The following is a 7,394-nucleotide window of genomic DNA, read 5'->3' as shown; positions in this document are numbered from 1 at the left end:
CATGGATACTACTCAAAGACAAAATCTTTGGGAGCAACCCTAGGACCTTGAAGCCAACAAGGACAGAATGAACTTTCTGATACACTTGAAGTTCCTGCAACACTGCCATGGCAGCACCAGTGGCATCACTCTGTGCACCTCACATCCTTGTGGAAACCTTGGCAACAATTCTCCAGGCTCAAGACGAGAAGATCCAGTGGGTTCATTCCAAGCTGTGATTGGTCCATTGCAACCATTGTGAGTGGTCTCTGCAGTCCATTACATTGCTGAGAGTTCCTGGTGACCTGCTGGACTGATTGCTACATTGATAGTTTCCTTTAGGTTGTTGCTCTGGGGTTTTTATTTTCTTAGCTAAGTTTAGGTAGATTTACTCCTTGGCATCTTAGCAGAAAGATGGAAGAACATAGTGAATTATCATCAAGCTCTTCAGAGAAGGAGATTTTCACTGAACAAGACAGTTTGAAGGTGATCATTAGCTATGGCAGGAGGAGATTTTCCCGGAACAATATACCATGAAGGAGGAAATCATTGACTATGGAAGCTATGGATATGTAAATTTGGCCTAGCACCACCTCGTAGTCAATAAGGTTGTAGTGAAAATAATCCTGAAGATGAGAGTTCAACAATTGTTAAATCAAAAATGAGATGGACAGGCCGGGAAGGTGGCTCAGTGGTATATGTTTGCCTTAAATAAATGAGGCCCTGGGTTCGATTCCTCAGCACCACATAAACAGAAAGAGCTGGAAGTGGTGCTGTGGCTCAAGTGGTAGAGCAGTAGACATAAGCTGAAGAGTTCAGTGACAGTGCCCAGGCCCAGAGATCAAGCCCCAGGACCCACAAAAAATGTTTAAATGAGATGGACATTATTAAGATTTTCCATCACCCACACATGATCAGGTCATACCTGGTGAGGGAAATGGATGAGCACAAATACTTGGTAGTGGAACTGGCCATCCAGAGACCTCCTTAGACAAATGTGAAAATCATACCGCCTATTCAAGAATGAAGTCAGGAGTTTATTCAAACAGATTGTGAGGACTGTGCATTAATTTAATGAAACTGAAAATGACTGAAACATTAAATCCAATAACATCGTGTTGGATGACAAAGGCAATGTGACGTTCAATGACTTTGGCATGAGCATAAGGATTTCCCAGGGGTAGTTGCTGAAGGACATATTTGGTATCTTAATTTTGTCCCTATAAAATAGTGCTTCCATGAAAATTACAATGGCTGCAATGTAGATAGCTGTTGCTTGGAAGGCCTCATTTGTATTCTACAGGGATGGCAAGTATCCCATTTGAAAGTATGAATTTTAACCAGATACAGGTAATTGTCTTGGAGGCCACGTACATTTCTCCATTCATCTGTCTCAAAAAGAACCAAATATCATCTTGAAATGGTAAACTGCAGAGCCAAAGCAGAGGCATAGTATAGAACAAACAATGGAGATAATCTCAACCAAACTGAGGGATATTTCCTATGTCTTGATGAGCCACTATGTAATGAGCTAAACCCTATTATTCTTGCACTCTTGTGGGACATGAGGTACAGCCTGCCTGATACACACAAATCAATATTGGACAGGACATTCGATGAAATTATGGTCATCTATGTTTTGATTTTTAAAAGTCTTAAAATAGAATGACAGCCGTGAAATTAAATCAGTGCCTTCAATTGTTTCAGTGTGCCCAACTCCTGCAGACAAATAGTATGTATATACGTATATATCTCACAAATATATTACATATTAAATATATGTCCAAAACTAATTTTATACAAAATTAGGGGACAGTGTTATTAGATTTATCCTTGAAAAAAAGATTAACAAAAAATTAAAGATTGCTCACTTTGGCAGCATATATAAAAAATGGAACGATACAGAGATTAGCATGGCCCTTGTGCAATGATGACTCACATATTTGTGTAGCATTCCTGATTTAAAAATAAATAAATAAATAAAGACAGATAGAGATCCCAGTTTGAAGTGTGAAAGTAAGTGGAAGGCCCAGTCCATAATCATACATTGAATAAATTTTTGTATGTCTTTTATTATAAAAAATACTGTGCAGAGGGGTTACAATTAAATGAGTAAGGTAATTTCCTATCAAGTATATTTCCTATCAAGCATTGTTACCTCCTCCTTTGTTTTTCCCCTACCATTCCTTCTCTCCCACCTCCACGAGTATTCTCCCCACCTCCGAAGTTCTAATGTTTGTTTTTAACGTAGGGCCTTGTACATTGCATTTTTACAATGGGTCAACCTGTATCCCTATTTAAGCATTTTGTGTTTTCCCTAACCCTCTCCAAATTAGAAAAATGTATATACAAGATGCAGGGTACCAGAATCAAATGCAGTGAAAACAGGTTTTATACCATGGGGGAGGTACATACAAAACAACAAAGAAATCAATTTATAAATATGTTGGAAACAATCACAAGAAAGAAAAAAATTATCTTGGGGTTCATTTCGCCTAAAATCAACTTGTCTAAAAATTTCTGTTTTTCTCAGACATATACTAGTTATTGCAAATAAGAGAAACCATGGGATCTATGTTTCTTTGGGTATGGCTTATTTCACTTAATATAATTTGTTCCAAGTCTTTCCATTTCCTAACAAATGGGACAAAGAAATTCTATGGAGGCATGGAATTGTGTATATATACCACATTTTCTTGATCCATTCATCAACTGAAGGGTATCTGGGTTGGTTCCATATCTTAGTTATGGTAAATAATGCTGCAATAAACATAGTCGTGCTGGTAGCATTAGTATGATCTTGTTTGTGAACATTTGGGTAAATGCCCAAAAGTGCTAGTTCTGGGTCATAGGGGAGCTCTATGTGGAGTCTTCTGAGGAACCTCCATATACTTTCCAAAGTGGTTGAACACGTTTACACTCCCACAACAATACAGTAAGGTTTCCTTCTATCCACATCCCCTCCAGCATCTGTTGTTATTAGAGTTCTTGATTATAGCCATTCTAACTGTGGTGAGATGGTATTTCTGTTCTTTTTATTTGCATTTCTTTTATGGCTAGGGAGGTTGAGCATTTCTTCATGTGTCTATTGGCCATCCTTCTTTTCTCTTCAGAAAAGTTTCTTTTTGAGTCTTTAGCCCACTTTTTTATGGAGAAGTGGTTTCTTTGAGGATTTGTTGTTGGGAGATTTAATTTTTTGAGTTACAGGTATATTTTAGATATGAGACCCTTGTCTGTTTAATGGCTAGTGAAGATCTTTTCCCAATCCATAGGCTTTCTATTGATCTTGTTAACTATGTCCTTTGCCATGTAGAAGCTCTGCAATTTCATGCAATCCCATTTGTCCAACCTTTCTTTGATTTGTTGTGTTTCTGGGTCTCCATTAAAAAAAAATTCGGCCTGTGCCAAGGAGACCTAGGGTTTCTCCTATTCCATCCTATTCCATCAGAGTGTCTGCTTTGACTCAGAGGGCTTTGATCCATTTGGAATTGATTCTGGTGCAGATTGATATATAAGGATCTAGCTTAAGTTTTCTACAAGTGATTAATCAATTTTGCCAGCACAATTTACTTAAGAGGCTTTCTTCCATTCTATTTTTTTAGCTCCCTTATCGAAGATTAGGTAGCTATATGTCTGTACTTTCATTTCTGCCTTTTCAACTCTATTCCATTGTTCCTGATGTCCGTTCTTGTGCCAGTACCAAGATGTTTTAATTACGATGGCTTTGTAGTAGAGTTTGAAATTTGGTATTGATATTCCTTCATCACTGTTCTTTATGTTAAGGATATTTTTTTTCTATTCTGGGTTTTTTATTGTTCTATATGAATTTTTGGATAGCCTCTTTTAATTCGTTGAAGAAAGGGGTTGGAATATTGATAGGTATTGAATTAAATTGGTAGAAACCCTTGGAAACTATTGCCATTTTCACGATGTTGATCTTTCCAATCCAGGAACATGGGAGCTTTTACCATTTTATAAGTTCTGTTTTGATTTCCCTTTTCAGGTTTTTAAAGTTTTCATTATAGAGGTCCTTCCCTTCTTTGGTTAAATTAATTCCTAGGTATTTTTTTGGGGGTGCTGTTATGAATGGAGTTGCTTTCCTGATTTCAACCACGCTTTTCTCATTATTGGCATACAGAAAAGCCATTGATTTTTGACGGTTATTTTTATACCCTGCTCCTTTGCCAAATTTTAAATCAGCTTGAGTAATTTTGGTGATTTGCTTTTCTTTTATGGCTAGAAATGTTGAGCATTTCTTTATGTGTCTGTTGGCCATCTTCTTTCCTCTTCAGAGAAATTTCTCTTTAATTCTTTAGCCCACTTATTTATTGTGCAGTTGTTTCTTTGAGGATTTGTTTTTGGAGCATATATTTTTGTGAGTTCCAAGCACATTTTAGATATGAGATCCTTGTCTGTTGTATGGCTAATCTTCTCCTAATCGGTGGGCTTTCTATGGATTTTGCTAGTTATGTCCTTTGCCATGCACAAACTCTGCAGTTTCATGAAATCCCATTTGTGCAAACTTTCTTTGATTTGTTGTGTTTCTGGGTCTCTATTAAGGAAATTTTGACCTGTGCCAAGGAGACCTAGTGTTTTTCCTATTCTTTCCAGTACTGTATTCAGGGTGTCTGCTTTGACTCTGAGGTTGACAATTACTTTTGTAAACCGGAACTTGTTTGTTTTTTCCATCTTTTGTGTTCATAGGAGTGTCTGTGTTATGTGTAAACAAGCTGTTCTACAAGGTATCTTTCAGGGTGATAGAGTAGTTATTACATGGCTATATGTATTTTATAATGACATAGAGCTTTCTCGTGACTTACCTACATAAATCTTTTAATGTTATTTAAGGGCCAAGAAGAATGCCAAACTTACATTTTTGTGCCTATCTCCATCCTATTTCTCCCTATTGTCTAGTGGTTTATATAACACTCAGCATAACTGAAACTGGCACATGGAACAGACATGGACTTGATGGATCTTGACTGAGAGATGGCCCCAAGTACAGTAAATATCAGAATCAATGAGATCGAAGCAGTTGTCCAAGGTGCCTAGTTGTATTAACATCCTTGGCTTCCAATGGTCTCACCTGCCTCTGTCAGAAAGCTGTTAATGGTCTGTCACCATCAAAGCTCATACTGAAGTTTAACTATTCAATGTAGCAGTGTCAGGAAGTAGAACCTTTAAAAGATGTTTCAGTCATAAATGGATAAATATTATCTCATCAACTCTCAAGGGACTAACGTTATCACTGTTATCAGTTGTTAAAAGCAACCTATGCCCCTTACTCCCTGTCATTCTAGCACATACCATGATGCTGAGATCCTCTGTGATATGATGCACCCACAGGGCCTTGTCCCATGTGCTACCATGCTATATAGACTATCCAGCTACTACTATTAGGCTTGAAATAGACCTTATATTCCTCATGAAGTATACAGCTTAATTGATTTTAAACAATGACAAAATGGACTGAGATTTTATTCTTTTTGTCTTTTTCATGGAAGTGAGGATTAAACTGAGGGCCTTAAACTTACTAGGCACATAAATTGCCACTTGTGCCTACATGCACCCAACTCTTTTTCTTTCTTTTTCACTTTGCTTTTAATATAGGATTTTGTGCTAACTTCACCCAAGTCATCCTCAGTACCCCATGCTCCTATACCCCTACCTCTTGATATCTGGGATTACATGACTGTGACACCACAGTTTGCCCATTAGACCATACTACTCTTTAGGGGAAAGAAATACAGATTCCTGAGACGTTTATGTGGGTTTTTGTGTCTGCTTGTATGCTTGTGTGTGTGTGTGTGTGTATCTACGTGAACTGTTCTTGATGATTTACTTAGTACTGAGGGTGAATTTTCCTTAAGAATCTGTATTCTTAATTCATTCCACTGAAAAATAAATACTTTTCTGTGTACTAATGGCTCATAACTATAATTCTAGCTCTTCAGAATGCTGAGATTTTGGGATAACATTATTAATATTATCCCAGGTGTTATCCCAATGTTATGCCAGGTGAGCCAGGAAAAGTCCATGACACTCTTATCTCCATTTCCTCACCAGAAAAGTCAGAAATGGGGCTGTGGTTTAAGTAATATTCTTGAGGAAAAAAATAGGAATAGCACCTAGGCTCTTATCAATGCTCAGGACCCATACATAATATCCAGATAGCACTTGTGCTATTACAATGAGCTCTTGTGCTATTGCAAGTCACAATTATGTCTGATGGATTGTCTCTACAGGCCAGTTGCAGTAAAAAAAATTTTTTTGTAGTGCTCGCTTTGGCAGCACATATACTAAATTTGGATCGATACAGAGATTAGCATGGTCCCTGCACAAGGATGACATGCAAATATGTGAAGTGTTCCATATTTTTTTTTAAATCTTGTATTTCTTCATGAGATATGTTCTTTCTGGACCATCTTTATGCCTAATTTTTCTCTCTGGAATGATATTGAAATAGAGAAAATATTCAGTGAGGAATTTGGTTTCTGGATCCCTCCCTCATTCATTATTGACATGTTCTCTCTTTTTATTTTTTGGCAGTCCTGGAGCATGAACTCAGGGCCTGCACACTGTCACTGAGCTTCTTTTTTGCACAAGTCTTGCACCCTTTGACCTGAGCCACAGGGCAACTTCTGGCTTTTTCTGTTTATGTGGTACTGAGTAATTGAACCCAGGGCTACATGCATGCTAGGCAAGCACTGTACCACTAAACCACATTCCAAGCCCCATGTTCTCTTTTTAACATATGTCTAACATGTTTAGCTCTGTCCCATCTCTGAAGCCACAGCCACTGCTATTGAATGTATCCTCAATTTAACTCTTAATTGTGTTTCATTTCCTATAACTGCCGAAATATTTTCCACTCCACCCAAGGAACTATCTTTCATTTTCTTAAATTTCACACTTCATTGGTTAATGTCAAACAATAACTCAACATTACCAGTGTCTGAAATTGAGGACACTTAGAATAATAAATAGCTTTTTTCAATGTTTTTCTTTTTTTTTCAACTCTGGGGATTCAAATCTGGTCTCTGTGCAATCCTTTGCCGCTGACCGGATTCTGTCGGGATGACAGAGGACACCTAGGGGAGGAACTGGAATATGTGGGGAGATGGCAAACAGACAACTCACACACAAGAGGAGTGGATGCTGAGTGCGATTTAATGCAGAGGATAACAGACTTTTATAGCAAAAATCTCCATAAGAAAGGGCAAAAGGTTACATAATCTTGCTGCAGGGCTTCATTCTTGGGTGGTCACCACCTGGTGGCCTGAAAGGGCAAAAGGTTACACAACCTTGCTGCAGGGCTTCATTCTTGGGTGGTCACCAGCTGGTTGCCTGATAGGCACTTGTTTCCGTCTTATCTCTAAGAAATATAATGGGTTTTTATGTTTGTCACCAACTAA

The 7,394-nt window shown here is 37.9% G+C and overlaps 1 non-coding gene and 1 pseudogene across 1 annotated transcript; both read left to right on the top strand.

Annotated features, from left to right (window-relative positions):
* The first annotated feature begins 1,844 nt into the window (after positions 1–1,844).
* LOC138803803 (U6 spliceosomal RNA) lies at positions 1,845–1,944 on the top strand (annotated as a pseudogene).
* A 4,310-nt stretch (positions 1,945–6,254) lies between these two features.
* On the top strand, positions 6,255–6,358 carry LOC138803799 (U6 spliceosomal RNA). Its single transcript, XR_011365049.1, has one exon. It is a non-coding gene; the product is annotated as a U6 spliceosomal RNA (small nuclear RNA).
* The last annotated feature ends 1,036 nt before the right edge of the window (positions 6,359–7,394 follow it).

The sequence above is a fragment of the Dipodomys merriami genome, unplaced genomic scaffold (genome assembly GCF_024711535.1).
Source record: "Dipodomys merriami isolate MVZ:Mamm:240054 unplaced genomic scaffold, mDipMer1.0.p SCAF_349, whole genome shotgun sequence".
NCBI lineage: Eukaryota > Metazoa > Chordata > Mammalia > Rodentia > Heteromyidae > Dipodomys > Dipodomys merriami.
Note: the sequence above shows the minus strand (reverse complement) of the source record. Positions and strands in the feature narration are given on the sequence as shown.